This window comes from Cryptomeria japonica, chromosome 7 (genome assembly GCF_030272615.1).
Source record: "Cryptomeria japonica chromosome 7, Sugi_1.0, whole genome shotgun sequence".
NCBI lineage: Eukaryota > Viridiplantae > Streptophyta > Pinopsida > Cupressales > Cupressaceae > Cryptomeria > Cryptomeria japonica.
The window spans coordinates 254,514,549-254,540,488 of NC_081411.1; the positions used below are offsets into that span (position 1 = coordinate 254,514,549).

Below are 25,940 nucleotides of genomic sequence, written 5' to 3' on the forward strand. Positions count from 1 at the left end.
AGGTCTTTCTTGTTATATCCTTCATCTGCCATGTTCCTCACTCTATCTCTTTCACTTTTTTGGTCAAAGAAAACTTAAAGGGATTTCTCTGCAGATTTCCTCTCCCTATATAACTGTTTTCCTTCCATCTATAAGAAACTAATATCAGCTATAAAGGGCTCATCAATTCTAAATTTGGCCCCATAAGTAGTGAGGATTTCATTATGCCAACTCTTCATAAATTCATAATTCTTCCAAGGATCCTAGCGATGTAGTTTCTTGAGGTATGGCACAAGACCACTATCAGAAATTTTCATCAAGAGGTCCCTGTTCTATTACCACTTATGGCAACAAGTTGGCTCCATTCTATTTTTGTCTTCCCCCCATTCATAAATATCCTGTGCAACCTTGGAGATACCCAGTATTATAACTGAAACTGAACCAAAAGAAGAAAAAACATACAGTAAGGAATAATCTAGAAACCCTAGTTTTGAGTCTATACCACATACTACAATAAAAGTCTTTAAATATTTGACATGATGCCATCATTAATAAGTTTTCTTTGGAAAAAAATTTTGGTGTCCTTTCTTGTCAGTTCACATAGGTGTATAGGGATTTTTTCCATTGCTATCCACCACCTTATATCCTCATACACCACACTAAGATTTTCCACATAGTCTAGAGGCATATTTCCTTCACGATTCACATGTGAAATTTGAATTTCATTCAATTTGGTCATCATTATGTCGCACTCTTGGATTAAATTATTAATAGTCCAGTTGGGGGCCATCTATTTATTCAAAAATTTAATAATGTTCAATGAATCACTATCTAACCAAACTTTTTTATGCCCACCACGGATAACCAATTGTAACCCAATGTAGGTTGCATTTGCCTCAGCAAAGTGGTTTGTCTAGGTATTCAATGGGAGTTGCACGGCCAAAACAAGCCTACCATTTTGAACACGAGCAACTCCTGCACAACCTACCAGCCAAGGATTACCTTTAGCCACCCCATCAACATTAATTTTGATCCACCCTCTAAGGGGTGCAACCCAAACAATATTAGATCTTGTCTACTTAATCTTTATAGTAGGTTTAGAAATATCACAGTTGATACATGCCATCTATTAATAATATCCTAATCTTTATCAAGGGTAGGGATAGAAGGATCAAGCTAGTAGGAATGAGAACAAGACACAAAATTCTCCTTAATAGAGTTCTGGATTTGATGGGCGACAAAAAAGGTAGAAGACTCTTTGTCCCTAAAAATCCACTTATTTCTTTCTTTCCAGATACCGCAAACAACATGGGGAAACATGAAGCTCCATAACACTTTAATAGAGGGATCATTAGAAGGACATCTCCGCTGATACCAACAATCAACCAGGCTCAAGGGAAAACACGACATAATTACCCAAAGGTCAAAAAAATAAGCTCAAATATCTTGAGAGGATAAATGAAGCACTAAGTCGGTAATATCTTCAGCATTATCCTTACACAAAAAATATCTATTAGGAATAGACATTCCTATCTTGCACAAGTTATCAATGGAAAACACCTTTCTGTGCATGAAGAGATAGAAGAAAATGTTAATTTTAGGCACTAACAAATTATTCTAGATACAAGACCAGGAGGGAGCAGGGGAGAAGGATCTTGTTAGCAAATCAAAAGCTTGGGAGATGGATGAACTTCTAGAGGAGGATCCACCCCACACCAAAGAGTTCTCAGCAAAGAAGGAAGGAATATGAATTTTAAGAAAGCCACCTCTAGAGGGATTTCAGCAAAGGGTCCAATCTGATAAGATTAATCCACTTGTTCTCTTGAATATAATTAGCAATCCAACAACCAATCTGCTCAACAAGAAAGTGTAAACTAATTAGCCCAATGATAATCAATTAGGGGTCTATCACCACCCTACCAATCTTCCCAAAACTGAATTTTCCAGCCACTGCCAAGAATCCATCTCAACCCTTTAAAGAAATGACTTTCATATTTAGGATATTCATCCAAAGGGCTGAAGTAGCTTTGGGAACACTGTGGTCTTCTAGCACATTTTGAACAAAGTGGCCATGGCCAAAATACTTGTTTCAAATGATAGAGATCCATTCATCTGAGTCCGTCAGACATCTCCACATTTGTTTAGCCATGAGGGCTTTATTGAAGTCATGAATATGTCTAATGGCAAGGCCCCCAAGTTTCTTCAGGAAACACACTTGATCCTAGGAAACCAGGTGGAGCTGATTTTTAGTTTCCATTCTAGCCCCAAAACCATTTTTTTGAATTTTCTCCATTCGATTTGCAAATTTTGGAGGAACCTCAAATAAGCTCATAGCATAAACCGATAAGTTTTGCAATTAGGCTTTCATCAACTGGAGCTTAGTAGCTTGACTAAGAAGGCAACCTTTCTATCTAACAAGCTTATTTTTGAATCAATCAATCAAATTGGACAGAAGGATTCAGGAGTAGGCCTAAAGCATAGGGGGAGCCCCAGATAGGTAGTCGGTAAGGAAGCCAGATTCCACCCCATAATTTTAGCAATTTTTATCTTCCTATGATTACGGGTATTGAGGAAGAAAATGGAATTTTTTAGTAGGCTAATCCTCTATCCCGATCCTTTTTCATAAAGAGTAGTAATTTGCTTCAAAATTTTACCTTCCACCACCAAACCTCCACCCAACAACAAAGTATCATCAACAAATTGTTGGTGTGAGAAAATCTAGATATTAGAAGAAGGGTGAAGACCTTTGAGCCTACTAATCATGATATCCCTTTGAATAATTTTATTGAGAGCTTCTCCCATTAGAATAAAAAGAAATGGCGATAAAGGGTTCCCCTGCTTCAGACTTATGAAGGTAGCGAAAAAACCTTATGAGGACCCATAAATCAACACAAAAATTTAGAGAGTTAAAATATATTGGTTCACCAATTGGACAAAATGGTCATTGAAGCCAAAATCCTGGAGCATTCTGATAAGGAATTGCCAGTTCACCTTGTCATAAGCCTTAAGTAGATCCAATTTCAATAGAAAACTAGGTTTCTTGTTAGTGGAGAGGGAATGAATATTCTCATGAATAGAAATAATGGAATCCATAATTTGGCATCCCGACACAAAACCATTCTTCTTCTTCAAAACCACAATTGGAAGGACCTTTTCAATCTGAAAAACCAAGATTTTCGAGAACGCCTTATAAATAGAATTACATAAACTTGTAAGTCTGAATACCTAAAAACAACTAGCATCTAGTTTCTTGGGGATCATCACAATGAAAGTGGCATTGAGCTCTTTAAGGAGAGAGTGATAACTAAAGAATTCATTAGCCACATCCACAATATCCTCTCCCACAATGTTCCAGATTACCTAAAACAAACACATAAGAAACCCATCCAGTCGCGGAACTTTATTTCCTTCAAAAGAGAACACCACCCTCTTGACCTCTTTGATAGAAGGGAGTTTAGTAAGCTCCTTATTCATCACTTGGGATAAACTTGACGAAATCTCTTTGAGAATCTCCTGTCGCGCGACCAAATCCAATGGTGCCTCATTATCCAAAAGGGAAGAAAAGAAATGCACAACTTCCTGGCATATCTTTTGTTGTTTATCACCCCAATTATTGTTTATGGAAAGGTTGGAGTGATCTTGTTACAACCCTTTAACATGCTAACCTATTTAGAGCCCTAGTAATTTCCACTTGGTTGGAATCTCTCATCATAATTTTTTTAAATTTTGGTTTGTAGATGGTTTTAGTATTTTCAATTGTCTTCATTTTTACATCTGATAGATGTTTTCTATTTATTATTTTTTTAATTATCTTGTATGATCTCAAGATGTAGCACACAAGCTAAGGAGAGTAGATGCTGTCAACATCCATATTGTATCTTTATTATAAGTGTTAATAAAATCTTATCTTCATATATACTAATTGATTTTCTTCAACATGCATCCTCATAGTAGCTCGCACACAAGAAAATAATCCCATTTTGATTTGTAACCAAATTCACTAGGTCACCATTTAAGTATTAACAAATCTAAAACTTTCTTTAAATGCATGGAGGTTGATGAAAAATATCATCTTATTGTTAAAATTTTTCACTAACACCATGAATCTAAATTCAAACCTCCATTAAGACATTCATTGGCTTGGCTCAAATTAATTGTGAAAAAATCACCAAATCATTTTAATGTCTATAAGATCATATTCCCAAACTTTCAAATTTGAATTTTATAATATAGACCTAGCTGAAACTCTTTTACTAAACATTATGAGTTGACTAACTAGTGTATTATATAAAACTTCATGCTATAGTTATCTTTGAAAATAATAAATCAAATCAATTGAATCATCTAGGTAAATATATGAATCTTGTACTTTCTTCCATCTTTTATAGATCAAAGAAATATGTTTCTTTGAGGTGAACATTTAATTAATCATCCTAGGATTATAGTGCATGATTGCATGCTATCTTTAGTTGTTGCTCCTGGTTATTCAATCTGCCTAGAAGCTAGGATATAAATTATAGAAAAATCTTATAAGTGTGCTTTATTTTGATGTATATATGTATATAGATACATATTGAAGGAAAAAATTATTATTATTATTTTTAAATAACTTGTATATTGTGACATTTGTAAAATAGCATACCATGAGTTTCAAAATGAACCTACACTTTAACTAGCATTATACAAGAACATGTGATAAATCACAACTTAGAAGAGTGTAGAGTCATGTGCTTCTAATGTTTAGTAATAACATGGATTTATTTAAATTAAACTTTTCTATCATTAATTTAATGGAATATTCTATATTATTTTTTAAAGAAGTGTGTGAACTATGGAGCCTTTGATTCTTATAATGAGATACATAGGAAGATCCATAGTTGCGATTCTTTTAGGAATATTTCTAGGTCTAGGGATATGTCGTGATATAGACAATTTGTTTTATTTAATGTAAGAGGCAATGCTTTTGGCAGATTTATTGCGACTACAAACATTTGGTAAGGGCACAGAGCTAGCAATTCAAAAGGGATATAAATTATCAATTTATATAATTAATTGATGCCACCATTTAGTGTGGATGAAAATTCATTCAAAATAAGAATTGAAAATATTACTTGGTTTGGCCATTTATTTCATGACCATGAAGTAGATGGATTATTAGTTTTGTAATGCATTACACAATAAAAATATAATTTGCATCTAAAAAAATATGACTTAGTAATAACTAAATTTGATTATTAAATGGAGAAATTTGTGACAATAGAATCAGCCTACACACAAATGTAGATAAAATATCATTATTGATACAAGCTATTTGAGAACTAATCTATAGATAAGCACAAGAATTTGGTCCATAATGAATAAGAATATTTATATATGGGAATACAATATGATTATAGGCATGGGATTAGATATAGACAAAAACTAAATCACTAGACTCAATTTTACACAAGATTCAATCATTTCAAACTATATAATTGTATCAAAGCATTTCTTCAAAGTATGCACAAAACTATATTAAAAATAAAATCAAAACAATATTTTTACTATTACAATACTAAACTTAGTTGCAACATATTTAAAATATTATCAATTTTCTTTCTAAAAGTATGAAAGGTTCAACCTAAAAACTATTGTACTTTTTTCATCCAATCTACTGAAGTATTTAGATAATATATAAGTATAAAAAGATAAAACATCAAAATATATCCTTTGCAATCCTTAACTTGATTCTATACATAAATTTATTTTGATTTTATAATTTCCAAATCCAATAAGTAATGAGACAATACTCAAAAGGAACAATGAATAACATAATAAAATTCAAAATAAAAACCAAAAATTTGCATTAATGCTTTCATGAGAGGACCAATTTTCATAGTAGCATGTATGTATTCACTCTAATCATTACCTTTAATGTATTCTTCAGATGTATTATATGTTTGGTCGAGGAGTGCAACATTTAAACGATTGTATGACTGCTAAATTACTTTTTAAAATAGTAAACTATTCATATATATATTAAAAATATTAATTGTTTTGTTTTAAAGTAGGAAATACTAAATAACATTCCAATATTTGTGGCGAAATCTGGAGAGTCATCTAATCAATAACACTTGTTCACAATAAACGTGAACAGTAAATCTAAACATGATAGAGTATAAGATGCTATACCCTATAAGCTTCCTAAATCCAAATAATATAGAGCATTTATTTAATGTGAACTTGCCACATCTGTGGCGCTGTCACGTAAAGGCGCTTCCCCGTAGATGGCTGGTATTTAGTTCCCTTCATGCAACAAATTTACATTAGTTAATGCGAAAATCAAGTGAGCTAAAACGATGGCTGGTATTAGCTATTTGGTATCGAGGAAATATGTATAAAAGGTAAATTTCAAAGATGGGTCATTTTTTAATGTACCTGTGTTTCCCTCAATGCCGCTTCTTGTGTCAGAAGCTTTCTCTCGCTTGCTTTTGCAAGATTATAAACGTCAAATATTTTAATTTCGATTTTCTAGATTCAAAACAAATAAATGAAATTTATTCATTGCAAAGTATGTTCACTCGAATCCTGACCACGTTTTCTTTTTTTGGAAACATCTCTGAAAAAAAAATTTGAACTGAGTTCTTGTGAATGTCTTGCGTTATGCTACAAACACTATAGATTTCAAATGTGTCAATTTAGAGGTTTTCAAAACATATAAACAAAGGCTATTTTCTTTGAAAAACATCTTATACCTTGGAGTTTGGTCTGCAGCAGTGGATGAATCATTTCCGACAGGTTTTTCATCGAGAACTTCTTCATTTTGTTTCGTCCCTGCATATCAGTAAAGACTTTTCTATTATAGGCATATCTACAGCACCAGACTTTTTTAAGAGACGCAGTTTTACTTCTTCCGCTTGAATAGTCTAAATTCTAAAATCATCGCAACACGGTTAATTTCGACTGTTACATTCATTTGAACAAGCTTGAATGTTAAGTTCTCTTGCGCCTGCGGACAAAGGTGTTTCCTATATGATTTGCCTAAGACTAAAATATTGAGTTTGAGACTAGCAATTGCATCTTAGTGTGCAATGGGTATGCCAAAGAGGTGTGGAAAGTCAATTAGAGCTAAATTTAGTCAATTTTTTTGCATAAATTTGTGTAGTACATGAGATCAATTGGTAGGCCTAATTTAGAAAATAATGTTGCTTGTGCAACAAAGATGTCAATGGAGAAGTGCTAGTTTCAAATCCACTTTGCATCCTCTTACAAGGTTCCAATGATAACCGAAACAAAAAATTTCAATTAGGAAGATAATCAAGTTCCATAACCAATAGGCTCATGTTATGTTTGCAATCAGGTGAGAGGGAGAGAGAAGTAGAGGGGGGAGGGGGGGAGCAAGAGAGAAATAGAGAGATGTAAAGAGATAAATATAGAGATATATATAGAGATGGAGATGAGATAAATATGAAGATGGAGAAACAAAAGAGAAATAGGAGAAAAGGAGAGAGATATGGAGGGAAAAGAGAGATAAGAGATAGGATTAGATATATGTGGAAGCTCAAAAAATAATGAGAAGGGGAGAGAGAGGAAAAGAAGAAATATGGAAAGATGGATATAAAAAGGAAAATAGACATGAATATATATATATATATATATATATATATATATATATAGAGAGAGAGAGAGAGAGAGAGAGAGAGAGAGAGAGAGAGAGGAATATGAAGAGATAAAGAGATATGTAGATGGCGAGATAGAGTGATAGAGATATAAGGACACACAAAGAGAGGGAGAGATAGAGATAGATACAAAGATTGATATACAGATATAGAGTGAGAACTAGAGATAGACAAATAGATATGAAGGGAGAGGGAGAGAAATATGGGGAGATAAATGAAGAGATAGACATATATTGGAAGAGGAGAAAGAGATAGATATGTGAAAGAAGAGAAAGGGAGAGAGTGGTAATGATAAAGAGATAGAGAGTAGGATACATAGGGAATGAGGGAGGGAGAGATAGGGAGAAATAGAGAAAGAGGGAAAGATATATATTTAGAGAAATATAAAGAAATAAAGAGGGATAGGGGGAGAGATAGAGATAGAGAAAGGGAGGGAGAAACAAAGAGTGTGTGTGTGTGTTTATGAGTTAGAAAGAGAGAATAAGTAGAGAAAGATATAAAAAGTAAAAATTTAAAGATAATTATTCTATAATAAATTAAAATTTTATTAAGACAAATGTATAAATTAAATTAATTCTATTGTCTTTGAAAATTATTAATTGTAACTTTATAAGTAAAAAATAATTAAAATTAAATTTTAACTTAATGTAAATTGAACCTTATAAGAAGAAGATGATGATTAGAATAATTTGATAAAAAAATAAGATAGAATATCCTAATAAAAGAAGATTAAAATAAACAGTAATCTTATCGAAAGAAGATAGAAAAATTAAAATAAGATTTTCACTTAGTGAAAAAGTAATAATTTAGAAAACTAGGAAAAATAGCTAATTCTTTATTTTCTAATGATTTTGTCTTTTCCACTTTTAATTCTTCAAAAAAATATGGAATATTCAAATAAAAGAAGATATCATTAAAAGATATTATTATTAAAAGAAAAAAATAGTATATTTTTATTTTGTACACATTATTTTTCTAAATAATCATATTAAAATATGTTTTTTTAATTTTTAATCTTCTTTTTTTCAAATTATTAATCTAAACATACAATTGAGATCAATTCAATCATATAAAGATATTATTATTAAAAGAAAAAAAAGTATATTTTTTATTTTGTACACATTATTTTTCTAAATAATCATATTAAATATGTTTTTTTTAATTTTTAAACTTTTTTTTTCAAATTATTAATCTAAACATACGATTGAGATCAATTCAATCATATTTCATCGTTCTAGTCAATTTTGAACCATTGATTTCAATAAGTTGAAAACTTCATATAGGGTATGCCTTCGACATAATCAGTTTCAATAAATTTATGGTTTTATGTGATGCAAAAAATTTGACATCATCAAAACATATCTTAAACATTAATGTATACCTTCTACAAATTATTATCTTTTAAGTTATTATCAATAACAGTTGAAAAAATATTAGAAAGAATTAAATGGAGTGTATATATTATCCTTATTTTTTATTTTTTAAATTAATTGGAAAGTGTAAGATATTTTTCTCTTATGTATGTAATTAGTTGGAATGGAGTATAATCACTAGAAACCTTTATTATTTAATATATTATACAATTTTATTTATTTTTTCATAATTTAAATCTTTTTATTGAAAATACTATTAAACCAATTCTTTTTAGATTAGTTTAGAGCAATTTTTTATCTTCCTATATGATAAGATATTTTTATACAAAACTGAGAGCTTTTTTTTTTTTTGCTTAATAACAGGTCAAGACTAAAATATATTAAAATAAAGTAGAGAACATACATTAAAATCTTGATGACTATTAAAGTCATAACCTGAGATTCAAAATCATCCCATCAATACAGGATCAACGAAATTGTCGAATACATAAACTACTACAAAATTTGCCACCACTAGAAAGAAACCTTCATGTAGGTAAAAAAAACCCCCCAAAAATAAGATAACCTGGGCAAAGAAAGATGACAATAGAAATTATCAAAAAGGTATGTGGAGTGAGGCCATCAAACCATGAGATTGGAAAAAAATTGACAAAAACAGAGACTGGGGTGTCTTAGAGCATTAATCCACCACTTGACTAGAGGATGAACTAGGAGAGAAGGCCATAGAAATAGATGAAGGGGAAGAAACCATTGCATGTTCCATTTCACCTTCCTATTTACCAGAGTCATCACTGGAGCTTGAGTTTGTTTCTACATCATTGTTGGCATTTAAACATTCCATAAATTTGTAGTCCACCACCCAATCCATAGTTTGATCCACATTGTCACTGATGACATTGAAGCCATTTAGACCATCTTCTATGAAACCCATTAAATGATTGAGAAATTAGGTACTTCTCTGAACAATGGCTACTCTGAAATCCCAAAAACATTTGTTTCATATAGTGAGAATTGGGAATCTTAGAGTTGGGATACTGACCTCCATTTTGATGGCATAATGCATCCTATAGGGGATTGTAAAATCTTTGTTAATTCTAACCAAAAATTTGTTTAATTCTCCTAGAAACTCTACTTTGAAGACCCTTCTATAGAGTGTTTCCACAACCAATTTTGATTCACCAATCGAGAGGGTCATGGTGAGAGAAAAGGAAAGGATATCTGTACTAACTCTCAAACAAACTTAAGAATATGGCTAAAAACCAAGACAAAATCAACAAGGCAAGAGTGGAAAAGAGAGAAAATCTAATGACAAACTTGTTGGAGATGCCAAGCTAAAAATTTGATATTCAAAAAGACTTGGAGGACAGATATGTTAAATTGGAAAGAAGCCAAATCTTAAGCGTAATCTCACTCAAGGGATAAACTTAATGCAAGTGAGGTGGAAAAAGGAGGTTGGAGATGTATGCCGAATATAGGCCTAGCCAAAATAGAAAGAGCAACCCATATGCTAACAAATGCCAAGCTAAGAGAAATGGTTGATAGCTATCCCAAAACAAATTTAAAAAATAATTGAATGTCACTATCCCTCCAAGGAAAGACTCATTAATGAACATAGATATACAAAATTTTGAGGCCAAAAGGTGGTAGAATAAATGTCAAGGAACCTAGATAAAAAGGTAGAGAATGCCAGTTTGACCACAAGTCCACATAAAAAAATCCAACCTTTTGCCAACCTAAGGTAGCCGTCAATTCAACATTAATGAGCTAAGATAGCCTTACACTCAAATTGAAAGGGTGGTAGATTTGATGCGAAAGATAGAAAAAAGAGTATGTACTCCACCTCAACCACTAGCCTTAGACAATAAATGTATTGCCAGCTAGACAAACCCTAGCCAACAACTATAACTAAGGCAATATGAATTTAAAATTCAAAAATACCCATCCATGGAAAGGGGACGGAGGGTAGAAAAATTTAGGGTTTCCAAGTATTTTAATAGCATCTATATCCACTTCCAATCCAACAAATATCATAAATAAATAAAGAATAAGAATTTAAATTTGACTACAATTAAGAGATCGTATCAACTAGGTGAGCCCCAGGTTCTTAATTCAGTACCATCTACCCCTAAATTTTCCAAACAATCTACTATAACATTATCCTCTATTAAAATGTGTTTAAAGACTATTGGTTCAAAGAATCAAAAACCTCCAAAAATTCCCCTAGCAAAATTGAGCATGCAATTTGGGGTATAGCTCACCCTCAAGGCATTGATAATAATTACAAAATCTCCTTCAATTTCTAGTTTCTTTATGTTTAACTCTCTGCAGAGAAGGATCCCTCCCAAAAGAGATTTAAGTTTCACTATATTATTAGTATCGTCTTTTAATTTTTCTCCCAACTAGGCTACAAAAAACCCATCTTAGGCATGAGCTACACAACCAACTCCAAAAATTCCAAGATTACCTTGAGAGGCCCCATCAAAGATCAATTTAGCCCAACCAAATTTAGGGGGTCGCCAAAAAAATATCTCTTTTTGAAAGACTTACTTGATCCCCATTTCCAACAAGAGGAGGAATCTTTAGTCCAAATTATTTCATTCTAGTGGAGCCATCCTAATTTGAAAATTGGATATACTTTTTCAACAGACATTCAATTTTTCTATTCATCACTTCTATAATGGCCACTTCTACTTTTTTTGATGAATGACTCCCAAGGCATCTTCTTTCCTTGAAAAATTCTAAAGCTCCTCTCTTTTCATAATTCCCATAGGATTTCTAAGGAGAAAATAATCAAACAACCTCAATAAATGCATGTGTTATTCAACATTGGCCATCTTTTGAAAAGAAAAAGGATATAATTATGAAGAGCAGTTATCCATCCTAATTTGGCTCATAACCAACACCAATAATTTTGAGTGAAGGAGCATTCAGTAAGGATACATGGTTAATTATTTCTATATGTTGTTCATAAAGAGCACATATAGAAGTTTCTTCAAACCGAATTCTGTTAAATGAATCTACAGTTAAAATTCTCCCTTTAAGGTAAAACCAAGAGAATGTCTCTTCTTTTGGTATACATAAGCCATTATAGTATAATTGAATGGGAATCTCATATTTTATGTAATGATGTTTGTTGATAATGGGTTTATAGCCATTAATGGAAGATAAATTCCCTGAGTTGGCTCCTACCCAAACAAAATTATCTTGACTATTTATGAAATTCAATATTCTTTTATTTAGAATATCCTTTAACTGAGATAAATCTTTCCTTGGAAGGGGAAAGTGTTCAAAATTTTCCCATTTCCAACTTAGGAATAATTGTTGGGAAAATCCACATAATCCCTGATAGAGGACCTCCATTCCCTTACAAAATAATCTCTAATTAGGGTACTATCCTTTAGGTTGGATATAATTGGGAATTCTCCACAATAATCAAGCCAAAAGGAAGAACTTCTCCCATCAACAATGTCCAAAGAAAGTTGTTCTGAAATTAGATCTCTGCATTTTAAAATGAAGTTCTAGACCCTTCAGCCTTTTAGTTGATTGGAGACTCTAAAAATACCAATAGGATTAAAGTCTTCTAAGTATTTACCCTATAGAACTCATACTCATTTGAGGTGTGGTTCCTTAAAAATCTACCTTACCAATTTGGCTCCAAGGGCCTTGTTTTTCCATAACTGATTTGTCAATCCTAAACCACTAGCATCTTTGGGTTTATAGATTTTATCCCATGAAATCATAACCATCATCTTTCTTTCAACAAGACCCTGCCAAAAAAAATTTTAATTTTTTGAATGAGTTTAAGATTAGCACCAATTGAGAGGGGAAGACATGCAGTTTGATATATTGGCAAAGAAGAGAAGACTGAGTTTAGAATAGTAGTTCTTCATGTCCATGATGTCATCTTCTTATCCATCATATCTCCAAATTTATTCAAAACCTTATTTGATCTTGTCCCTATATCTAGAGGAAGGCCAAGATAGGAGCAAGGGAACTGTCCAAGTCTGAATCCAAGGGTATTCAAGATCATTCTTTCCTCAAGGGGATCAGTAAAGAAGGTTCAAAGATTTTAGATTTTTCTTCATTAACCATTTGGTCTAATGCTTGAGAGTAATTGTGAAGGATTCAATTGATATGAGTAGCTTCCCGAGCCTCACCAACAAAAAAAAGTATAATATCGTCAATGAATTATTGATTAGTGATGGTTTAAATTGAATTAGTAATTCTAATGCCTTTTATAAAACTAGACTCTTGGGCTTTGCAAATGCTTCTGCCTAAACCTTCAATCATAATGATGAAAAGCAAGGGAAAAAGTAGATCACCTTGTCTGATCCCTCTAGAAGAATCAAAGAAACTGCCAGGAGTCCCATTAATTAGAACTAAAAATATTTGATTAGAGATGCGGAAAAAGATGAGATTTATCTACTGTTTGCAAAAGACAAAATCTTCCATGCATTTGCAGAGAACTCTCCAATCAAATTTATCATAAGTTTTCTTTTTGTCTTGTTTTACAATCATGATCAGTTGTTTATGATTTTGGATTAGAGTGAATGGCTTCCTAAGCTATGATTACCCCATCAAGAATTGATCTACCGGGCACAAAACCCATTTGTTCCTCCGAGATAATGAAAGGAAGAATTTTCTTCAATCTATTGGTCAAAGCTCTAATAAAAAATTTGTAGATAGTATTACAAATATTAATTGTCCTATAGTCCTCTAGGCCCTCTATGGTTTCCTTTCTAGGAATGATTACAATAAGTGTTATTGATTTCTCTTAGGAACCTCCTTGAATTTCTAGCCCCTTGAATAGAATCTACTAATTCAGCCCCCACAATATGTCATCATTTCTAAAAGAAACCTGCAAGAAAACCATCTGGACCAGGGGCTTTGTCTGAGTGTAATTGATTCAGAGCAATTTTCATTTCCTCAATTGAGAATGTTTCTTTCGGCATTTTTTTGGTCCTTAGAGATCAGTTTAGGAACATTTTCCAACAAAGATGACTGAGCTTTTATGTTGGAACCTTTCCAATTATTTAGAATATTATTAAAAAAAGAGATTGTTTCCTTTTTCATGCCCTCTTTATCTTCTATAAGATTTCCCTCTTAATTTTTCAATCTGTTAATGATCCTACAAATCTTAGTACTATTATGGAAGAACATTGAGCTTTTGTCACCTTCTACTAACCAAGTCTCTCCTGACTTTTTTCTCCAAAATATCTCCACCTTTGACAATATCTCTTCATTTTTTCCTAGGAGATCCTTGTATTTTAAGAATTTAGCTTGATCAATAACATCCTTTATGATTTCCTCATTTAGAAGTTCGATTTCTTCATCAATGCTTCTTTTAATTGTGAAAATATCCTTCAAGTGTTCTCTATTCTAGGTCAATAATTTTTGTTTAAGATATTTCATTTCTAAAATGAAGCAAAAGAGGTTTGATCCTATGTAATGGCTCTCCTTCCATCATACATCAATTAAATCTAATTTTTTTTAATCCTTCATCCACATATTTTCAAACTTGAATGGGCAATTATGAGGCTTTTTAGCTCTAAGCAAGCTTAACAAGACTAGAAAGTGATCAGATCCAAACTATGGCATGATGGAGGAATTCATGTCTATAGGAAAAGTAGTTAAGTCTCCTCTAAAGAGAAATCTATCTAATTTCTCAGTTATGTGGCTGAAACCTATACGTCTATTATTCCACGTGAATGTCCCATTCTCAGGTTGTAGGCCTGCTAGATTATTTCTAAACACACAATCTCTTAAATTAATTTGAGGCTACAACTCCGTTTGGATTCCCCCCCACCTTTTCTCAAAGAGATTAAAAATTTCATTAAAGTCACTTCCTAGAATAGCATGGAGAAAGGGATTATGACTAATTAAGTCATCTAGTTCTCCCCAAACCTTTTTTTTATTGAGAGTAGCAGTAGGTCCATAAACATTAATCAATTGGAATTTCAAATTATGTCCAGTAGTAGTGATAATGCCACTTGGCCAAGAATCACCTTTTTGGGAATATTTCAAGAGAGACCCTATTAACTTTCCAAAAGATAGCCAAACCACCCGAGGCACCTTCAACTTGAACTACCTCCATATCCCAAACACCCAACATTTTATTCAAAGAAGACATTTCATCCTCTGCAAGTTTGGTTTCTTGTAATAAAACAACTTCAACTTCTACCATGCTTATAATGCGCTTGACCAAGTGTTATTTGTTAGGCACCTTTAGATCACTAACATTCCAACTAAGGAGCCTAATAATTGAGTCAAAAGGTTCTTCCCATTCCCTACATTTAATATTGAGGTGATCTTTTCTCGGCCTTTGGCTTTTCCATCTTTTGATCTTAAAGCATTTAATGATTTTATGCCTCTCTTCTTTGCTTTTTGTTTTTTGACAATTAGGATTTCCTTTATGGGAGCTCTTTTGCTGGATACCTACAAGAGTTTCATTAATACTATCTTCCTCAAGGTCAGAAAGGACCTTATTGAGAGATCTATTACTTTCTTTCTTAATTTTAACTCTTTTCACTTGTTCAGAATAATATTACTTTCCACTAAGTTAAATTTTCTTAATCATACACTCTTTTACATTATGTTTGTAGACAATTTACAATTATGACAATTTTAAAAATGTTTGCAAGATAATTCTCATTGGAACTTACATGTTTGTACACTCTTCAGAATCATTATTACTGATGCATATTAGCTACAATAAATATTTATTTTACAATATTATTATGAAATCATTAATTAAATAAAATATTTCTTTGAAGAATTACTCATTCAATATTATTTGAGTAATATTTTATGATTATTAGTAAAATCTTCATCACCAACAGGAATATGACTGAAACGTATGTGGAAATGAGAGTTTTCTAGCCTAAACATGTAATCGAGGGCCAAATTAAACCTTTATTTCATTGGAGATCAATCCATTAAGATCAACTTCAGTCCCTGAGGAGAGCTAAGCATTTTGGTCAATTATTTTATTTTTAAACGATATGATTAGATATAATTATGAAAAGGATCATGCAAGAACTAGGTAAAATGCTAGGAAATTGACAAGATTCAACATAAACATAAAAAAATGGATCAACAAGAAACAAAAAATTATAGATCTATAAATGAGATATAGAAATGAAATTGTCACTAAAAATTAGATCTTGAAAATATCGATCAAGTGTGTTAGGCCCCCTAGATCTAGAGGTTATTCCATCAACTAAAAATTTAGATTATATATCAAGATTATCTATAGATCACTCCATCCAAAATTGAGCCAAAAGTGGTGGTCACATGTGTAAATTGACATAAACCACAATTTTTTTGCCTATTCAAAATCTAGAACTAGATGTCTCAGTCTTCTCTCTACAACTCTACAACTTTTGGCTATTGGATATATAACTTGCACATAGAAAAGAAGGAAAAATGTTGTATTGTATAGGTTCTTTCCTATATTAAATTATAGATATAAATTAACCTCTTCTACAACTATGATTGATTAGAAAAATGAGCTTAACTGTGATAGGGCAAAGACTGAAAACTTTAAGGAAATGCTAAATTGAAATGATATTACCTTAGGCTTGATTATATTGATAATGTAATTCTCTTTGGATAAGTCCTTCAAGATTTAATTAAATGGCATAACATGACAAGACATTAGATTATCAATCATGAAAACAAACTTGTATGTAGGTCGGAAGAGCTTGTTTCTCCATAATGCTCAAATCTTAAGATAGCTGATTGAGGATGTACTTATTATATGCTTTGGTTTCTTAGGATTGAAAATAAATTATAGATGATGATTTCATGTAGGTTTCACAAGTTATTTCCTAGTTTAGGATAACTTCTATTGGTTATATCAAAATATTAGGATTAGACAACAAATTGTAAGAATTGACACTCTAACATGATTGATTTTGGGCCCTTTATGGTGAGACTATGGCACTAGGGACCCTATTCCACTAGTAATATGATACTAAGAACATTAGTACACCCCAAATAAGAAGAGAGAAAGATGGTTTATAGAGTGCATAGTCTCAAAACATAGGATATAGGCATATGACTACATTTTTGTTGTGACAAGATGAGAAATAGGCTTGGAATGAGCTATGACTGTGAACACTAAACAAAGGGCCCAAAAACAAGTCTAAAATTCTCAAGGGTTATAATTCATGGTAGTCCATTTAGCTCTCAGAAAATTTGAGAGAAAGAAGGAAATAATTTTATAGCAATTGAGAGCAAGAGTAACAAGAGTTAAAGATATCACTGATTTATTGGTATCTTAACTCACCCAACATCCAAGGAAGGACAAAAAAGATAAAAGATAAGGAAAAAAATATAAAATAAAAGGCAAACAAGGAAAATAAAAAGACATAGAAAAACGGTTAGTACTAAAAAAAAGGCTCCAAGTCAACTAGTTGAAGAGAACTTGATAATCAAAATATCTCAAAAGCAAATATCATTCACAAAATTTCATTGTAAGAGAACAAGTGGAATTATAGAAAGGTAAATATCATACAACATTTGATGAGACATGAAACCATTATCCAATAACTAGGAAGGTATATTATGCTAGGGGTCCATTGAAAAATTTGAACCATGAATTTTACTTACCAACAAGGTGTGTTATGTTCGGTGATTAATGATTGTATCGTTAATTATACATTATCTAGCTGTGTTATGTTATGTTATCTATGAAATAAAGTGAGATAGATTCTAGTAGAAGATAAGGTGTCCTATATTGTGTAATATGGATGCAAAAGAAGATTAAAAAATAAAAAACCTTTATTTTCTAGGTAATCTAAAACCTTGATCATAATATAGGTGCTATAGTGTTGACCAAGTTCAAAGATTGAAAAAAAAAACTATTTCCCACAAGTAATATGCAAATGCAACTATTAACTGTGTGCTTTAATGTGCACAAAAATATGAGACTACAAAATCAAGTTTGAGTATGCATTAAGAAAAAGAAATAAGGAGGATGTGTATGCCCCCTTTAAGATGCAAATATCGCATCATGTTGATACCTTCAAGAAGATAGAGATCCACATTAAAAATAATTCACCATCAACAACAAGGAGATATCCTTGGCAAAAATGCATGCATTCCAAGCTAGGAAGAGGATCCTTGTAAAGAATACAATCTTGAAGAAAGGAAGAGATAGTTGTGAAAAGAAATATGTTTCAACAAGTGTAAAGATATTCTTATCAAGGATACATAGCTACCAAAGTGGGAGGAAGATATCTTTGAAAACATATATCTACCTCTTAAAAGAGAATATTTTTATGAAATATGAAATCTTCAACTTAAGAAAGGGGAAGGAGATGAATAATAGACATCTTCCCTATTTCTAAGAGGGAGAATTATTGATGAAGGATTTAACAATTTAAAAAAATGGAGAAATTATTTATAAAATATTTACTCTTTCGGAAGATGTCCTAATCAATGATACACAACTTCACTAAATGATAAATCTTCATGAAAGACAAAAAATTCTATGCAAGATAGGATATCCAATTATAAAATATACAACTCAACAAGAAGAAAGAGTATACTTAAGAAGGATGAAAATATTTAAAAACTATTCATGACCCCTAGTGTAGAGACAAGAATAATTAAGCTATTAAGTTTCTAGCTAAGTATGATTGCACATAAATTTGTACCATCATGAATGATAATGAGCCCCCAAAAGGGTTAAGTATTAGTGTGACATATTGAGGAGCAACATAATAAGGCTACAGAGTGCTAAGTTATCATATGCAAATTAAGACTTTGAAAACAATAAATTTTTGATGTTCTATGAATGAGAGCCTTGTCACATAATTATTGAACAAATTCAATAAATGCTCCATGATAAAAAGGAGAGTAAATGGAACTATGAAGTAAGAGAAAAAAAAGTGTTGTCATCAATCCGCTTAGAGTTATACCTATATCTTATGAAAAGGAAAAATTTGATCATTTTATCATATTTGAGTCGCGAAAAGATTCTTTCAATTAGAGTAGAAGTTCTTTGTGGGAGGGGAAGGCTATGATTTGATACATGAATTGGTAAGGAAGGAGTATGGAATCTTATGCATTATTTAGTGTATTGGGATGAAGGTTATATAGGGACCTTGATTGCTTGTTCCATATGTCCATTACCATGTGCTATATATCCCTTTTTCGAAAATAATGTCAAATCCCAATTTATAATTTGCTTACAAATGTGATGGGAAAGGACTTTCTTCCAAGACCTCATGCAATTTTGTTGTGTAAGTATACTTTTTAACACCCAAGGAATGAATATATGAAGGATGGACCCTTGTAAGATAATACACATGGGTAAAAGTACAAACTTGTGTCTCACTTTTATAAAGGAAAAGGTTAACAACAAAAAAATAGTTCAACTTCAATGGCACAAAAATGATATTTCTATTTGCTATTTGAAGATGATGTAAATTGATGAAATGTGTAAAACTAGATGAAGTTTATGCATATTATTTAAAAAAAAATTGGAACAAGAATTGATATGTTTTTTTAACTATTATAGTCAATTTTTCAATAATTAAAAAATATTGCAAATCAAGAGTTTCACGTCCCACCACAAAACTATATGTAAATAATCTTGTTTTCCTTTGATTTTGAAATATGTTTTAGATGACATCCATAGCTAGTGTAGAAAAAAAAAATCTGATTTTGATGTATATTTTCACCGTTATAACAATAAAAAGTCGAAGTTTCCCGAAATCAACAGTGTTCATCTCCCATCAAATTTCCCCGACCAAAACTATATATATAATTTTTAAATTTTTCTGATATGATTTACTATTTTTTTTTGTTTTTCCGAGTCAAAGTCTTCTCGAATGTTAATATACCTACTTGTAGTATTTCATAATTTTAATATACTAATTCTAATTGAAATTCTATTAAAATTATATGTCAACGTTACTCACTCTGAGCTCTCCAAAAGGGTATTTTTAGTTTAAAAAATAAATAAAAATTTGATAGTCTAATTCTTAGCAGAACTTGAAAGTTCTGCAAATTGGGGGGTTTTGTTGAGTAGGCTACCATGTGGGATGCCACATAGGCAACCTCAGTCGAGTAGGGCTTGACTGAGTCCCCCAAGCGATGGGACCCTCCACAGAAAATCACGTGGAGAAGCGACTGCTCGTTTCCCCACCCTTTCCCTCATATATTCATGAGGTCATTTTTTAATTTTTTAAAAATAAAAAACAAAAAACAATTCATGAAATCTTGAAATTTTTTTGTAGGAAGATGATTTTTTTCAAGGAAGGAGGGGATTTTTTCTAAGGAGGTCATTTTTTATCGAGGAGGTGATTTTTTCTAAAGGAGTTGATTTTTTTCTTAAGGAGTATTCACTTGTGAGTTTAGGAAAGTAAATTTCAATACTTTATGTAATGGGAAATAAAAGAAATAGAGCAAAAAAATGTGATCATATAAGGGATGATTGAAAGAAAGTTCATACAAAATGTAATCAAGAGAAACTTTTGTCATGAGAAATTTGATGGAGATGAATGAGGATTCTCTTTTTAGTCAAATTTCATTTGAACACATAGTACCTGAGAGCACAATTAAATTGCATTGCAAAAACATGTGGGAGGAATATTTTGAAAAAAAATCTATGTTCGGGAGAGCACAATTATTTGTAAAGTTATTCGGGAAAAGAGAAATGAGTCTTGTTTTGGATTTGTTGCATGTTTTGGATAATAGCAAAACCTCGGGAGGTCATGTAAAATAAACAATAGTTGAAAATTTGCAAGATGCATTGAACCTTATTGATACCACAAGGTGACGAGCCGATTCAAGTGCTGCATGTAGAGTGTTGATGACTATGATTTCTAGTAAGAGGTTGTTAGTTACAACAATTTCTGAATTACTACATATATCTAGAAAAAATGTTTCAATATATATTAGGAGGACAAATATGTTAGATGAAAACATTGAAATGAATTGGGTAAATATTTGTAGACTTCCTCGAAAACACAAAATTTCTTAAGATGTAAGAAGACTGGTCATTGAATATTGGGCCAGCCACTCCCATGTTTCTTCCAATAGAAGGGACACTATACAGATGAAAGATGAAGAGACCAGTATGAAGATTTCACAACCAAAACATTTTGTAGATACTTCACACAAAGTGAACTATTTGAAGCATTCAAGGAAGAATTTTCAGATGTGAAAATATGTCAGATGATGTTTGAGAGGTTGTGCCCTTGCTTTGTACACATAAATAATGTACATGAAACTTATTCTTGTTGAAATCATGTTGATTTTCATATATACTTATAGTCATATAAAAAAGCTATGGAAGTACTTAATCCAGATATGGTCATCCCTAGAAGTACAACACAATTTGTGAAATCAATTTTATGTGTTAAATCAAAAGTTTAGATGCTTCAATGTACAGTGTATAAAAAGTGCATGCATTGATTGTGGAGATTTACAAACATTTCCATTATAAATTGAGAGTATTGATGTTTCAATGCCAGTTTTGTGGAAGAGATTTCAATATGAGACATATCAAACTAAGTCAGGAGATGAATCCAAAAAAAATGCATTGAAGGATAGTGAATTGCCCTACCTTGAATTTACGAACAGATTTCGTACTGTGATTTATCCTCATATCCAACATTGTCATGGTGCACGATAGCAAGCTAAACAATTTTGTGATTTGAAAAATTATTTTCCACATGGTTGTATAATTTTTTATTCCTCCTAATATAACTAGTTGTTTAGTTATTGTCTTTTTTGTTGTTTCACACAAGACCTTGAACTTCCCAAATCAACCCATACCTTTATTAAAATTAAAAAAATGAACTTACCCCACAACCACCTTTATCAACCCGCCTCAACTTGACTAAGTAAATATCTCATGAAATTTGATGCTCTATAGGTTACTATTTAAGAGTATTTCCTAAAAAAAATTTAGACATTCAAAATTCCATATGTCTTCTCTCATTATAGAGCATTAAATAAATGCTTGATAGTGAAACATTTTTATTTGGCAAACTAATAGGAATATCATTATCACATATATCGTTATATAGTCCTTATTTGTCTTCACGAATTTGTACATGTTTCGGTAGTTGACCTAGGAGAGCATGTCTTCAAATACAATGAAAACCCTTTCATTGTATTCTTATTTTCTACGAGTAATCAAATCAATGAGAGGAATAGCACAAATCAAGGTTAATTAGGTGATAAAACAAGTTGAAGAATTTTTTTTGCAAGGACAAAATGAATTGAAAAGAAGTTATATTAAATCATTGTAGGGAGTCTCCATATGCTTTTTTTTCATTAATGGCATTGATTCTTTTCTCAACAAATTGTGTATCTTCATTTCTTATTTAGTTTGTGTGCTTTAGTATTTAACAATAATAAAAATAAAAGTGAATAGATTTACAACATTAATTATTCTAGGTTATGTTAGAGCTATAGTACTTGCACAATCTAAAAAATAACTTTAAATTTGATTATGTATGAATTTTTTACATCAATATTTTAGATCATACTTCATAAGTTACAATGAAAAGAATGAGTTTGTCTATTATTATATATTTATGCACAAAAAGAAATAAGAAACTAGAAAATAAAAGAAAAATCAAAATCTAATTTAAAAAAAATAATAATTAATCATTAAAAGAGTCAAAGAGGTCATGAATTGTTAACCTAGATTTCCTTAGAAAACAATAAGACTATATTGATACTATAATAATAAATGAGGATATGATAATATAAGGTAATCATGAATAATATAAAAATAGTATAACTTAATTTCTAATTTTAAAGAAAGAAATTTAATTAGATTTTTATTTATATATTAAAAAAATTATTCAAACTTAAAAATATTAAATAGATAAGGATTCTAGGTAATAATTAGGGAGGAAGAAGAAAATAATTGGAACATGAAGAAATAATATTTATATTGAAGTATTTTATGAGATGGGTAATATTAAAATTATAATGATTAAATTTCATAATAAAGAAATATTTATGTTTTAATTAGCATGCCAATGATTTAGTTAAGTTTTATTTTTTCTATGAAGTTTTATTAATTTCTTTTGTCTATCATAATAAAATTTCAATTGTTGAAAAATGTATAAATACTAATGTTTTTTTTATTTAGGCAAAAGTGGCAAGCCACTGATAAATATATTAATAAGATAATTGATTCAAGAGCTCAATAGGGAAAGAATCAAGAAGAAAACCCTATATCCTTGCTCACATACAATGAACAAAGAGGAAAAGAGGCTACGAGAAGGAACCCCACAAAGATCCGAAGAGAGAGATAGAACCTGCCTAGAGTACAAGCTGCATAGAGGCCAAACTTAGAGTAGCGAGTTGGGACAAGTCCAAAAGAAACTTTAAAAACTACCCCCATAACCGGTTATCATGAAAACTTGGAAAGAGGAATTCTGGTTGTCGGAACACTGTAGAGCTGCGACGACCGGTTATCGGTTATGTTATACCCAAACTTTGATACCGGTATGTTGTCCTCTTAAATGGTTCATAAAAGAGCCTCCATTACCGATACTACCTGACTGATTAACAAGATGTATCTACTACCGGTTCTATTATACCGGTGAAAATAAAAGAGTAGACCAACATCAGTATAAACAAGAAGCAGTCAAAGAATTTCAGGTCATGTCGGTTGCTGACACATTTCCTTACACATCAGAATGGAGCATATTCAAAGAAGCAAAAAATAGAACCAGAATTATTTTACTCGTCCATGGCTGCATCACCTTGGGCTTGAATTTCAGGGGCATCGAAGGCTAGAATATTCACCTCCCATCGCACTGGTACTGCATCTTCTTGAGGGCGATGAATGACCTCCCAGATATTGACCTCTGTGTGTTGTTCCAGTCTGGCATCTCTCGAAGGGATCAATGCGATCTTTTCCCACTCTTCGGCCACTTCGGGCTAAGAGGAGCTAGTCCATCCCAAGGTCTCATCCTACACCAGTGTGTTGAGGTCTGACACCCTATCTGAAGTCCATCCCCTTTCCATCGGTTGCAAAATTGGCAGAATGGGATCAAGTGTTTCTATTTCCAATATCACCATGAGAGCCCCAACTTTGATTCTGACTCTATGCACAATATGCTCATCCAATTGTTTGCCAAATTGCTTCAGGCCATTCTTCACATGGTGGAAGTTTTTTTCGTTCGAGGGCATGCTTGATTTAGTCATAAAGCACCATGTAAGCATGGCTGGATTGGATAAAATATCGTGGAAATAGGCCCCCAAGGAGAGAAGGCACCTGCCATAGATTATAATTATGCAGGGCTTCATGGAACAAGGCAGGTGCAAGCATGTCCTATCTTACCAACTTAAAAAACACTAGTTCAAGCAGAAGGATCTATTCCAAGAGGTCTAGAGTGTTGGATAGAAAACCCAAGGAGTTGATAGGGAAAGAGAATTCTTTTGGCTTGAGGGGACAAAATCTCCTCACCAATGAAATCTTTGACTACTCTTCTCAGTTGTGGGTTGTGTAGAAGAAACAGTTGGTCAAGGTCCCTGTCATTGATGTGTCCACAGAAAGTCATCGAGGGTACTGAAATTCACATTGGAACACGGTCGTTCCATGGCATGTACTCCTAATGCATTTGCCTGCACCCTTCGCAAGAGCCATTCTCCATATTGTAGAACACTGAGATACTTCAAAAATCAAAAAATTCAAAAACTTCGGCTGAGAACTGTGTATATAAAAACAGGCAAGTTTCCATTTATAAACAAAAATTAACATCTCGAAATGCAATAATTAATCGGTTTTTAAAGATGAGTTCGTGATTTCTTGCATTAACTTGTGGCCATAATTCAATCGGGAGGATGTGTGAGAGGCCAAAATCTGTTTTGCCTCATGTGAAGTGACATCATGAAAATCTCGGAGTACTCGCACTAATCTTTCATTCATACCATCCGCATACTACATTTGAATGCATAAATGCAACTGCCTTGTCAGTCATCTTGTTCATAGGCTTCAAGTTAAATGCAAACATGCAAGTACTTATTAAGTTGTAATTTGTGATTTGAGTGTTGTACTTTCTTTTTGTACCAATTCAAGCAATTTGGGAAAAGAAGACAGTTTGGTGGGAGATGCAACCGACTCAACTGATGGGACCATGGGTTAAATGTTCAATTTTTATTTTGAAATTGTCAGGAACAAGATTGTGGCAATAAGGGCAGTGTCAAACATGTCGGCATGAATTGAGTACTCAATCAAGTTGGATCAATATGTGATAGGATTGGATTGGATAATTGATTAAACTAGTTGGACAAAACCACTAGACTAGAATTACATAAGATATAAAACTAGATAAAAAATGCATTAAATATATATTTTTCATAATTATTCTATTTTTTTTAATTATTAACAACAATTTCTATTAATTAATAAGTAATAAAAATGTACCATTTCTAATTATATAAAAGTATAATGATACTACTCAAAACTTAATTAAAAATGCATTAAATATATACCTTTCACCGTTATTTTATTTATTTATTATTAATAACAATAATTCCTATCAATTAATAAGTAATAATACTTCCAAAGAAAATAGTTTGGTAATTCGGTGACATTAAAAACAGGTGATTTAGTGCATGCATAAGAAGGGTTAAAATAATTGGTGAACATGAAAATAAAAAATGCCAATATCTTTTATAAGAATAGAAAAAAGAGAAAAATAAATACCTCTACATTCCTTTCCGTTCTCACAGAGCCATTTAAAAATGCATACACTAATATGTGCATGCAGTACACTGCGCAACTCCTCTGTTTCTCGACGAATACCTTCAAGCTCTTCTTTATGGTCTCCAGAAAAAAAACTCCTTCATAATGCAGTTTGCAAATAAAATATAAAGACGTGTGAGACCTCAGTTTATCATAAGCGAAACTACGTAACTAGATAATTAAAAGTAGAAATATATT

The 25,940-nt window shown here is 31.8% G+C and overlaps 1 long non-coding RNA gene across 1 annotated transcript; it reads right to left on the reverse strand.

Moving 5' to 3' along the window:
• Nucleotides 1–6,533: 6,533 nt before the first annotated feature.
• LOC131856303 (uncharacterized) lies at nt 6,534–25,835 on the reverse strand. The gene is made up of 3 exons (XR_009358412.1): nt 25,704–25,835; nt 6,714–6,792; nt 6,534–6,577 (listed from the first exon to the last, which is right to left on the reverse strand). It is a non-coding gene; the product is annotated as an uncharacterized LOC131856303 (long non-coding RNA).
• Between the last annotated feature and the right edge of the window lie 105 nt (nt 25,836–25,940).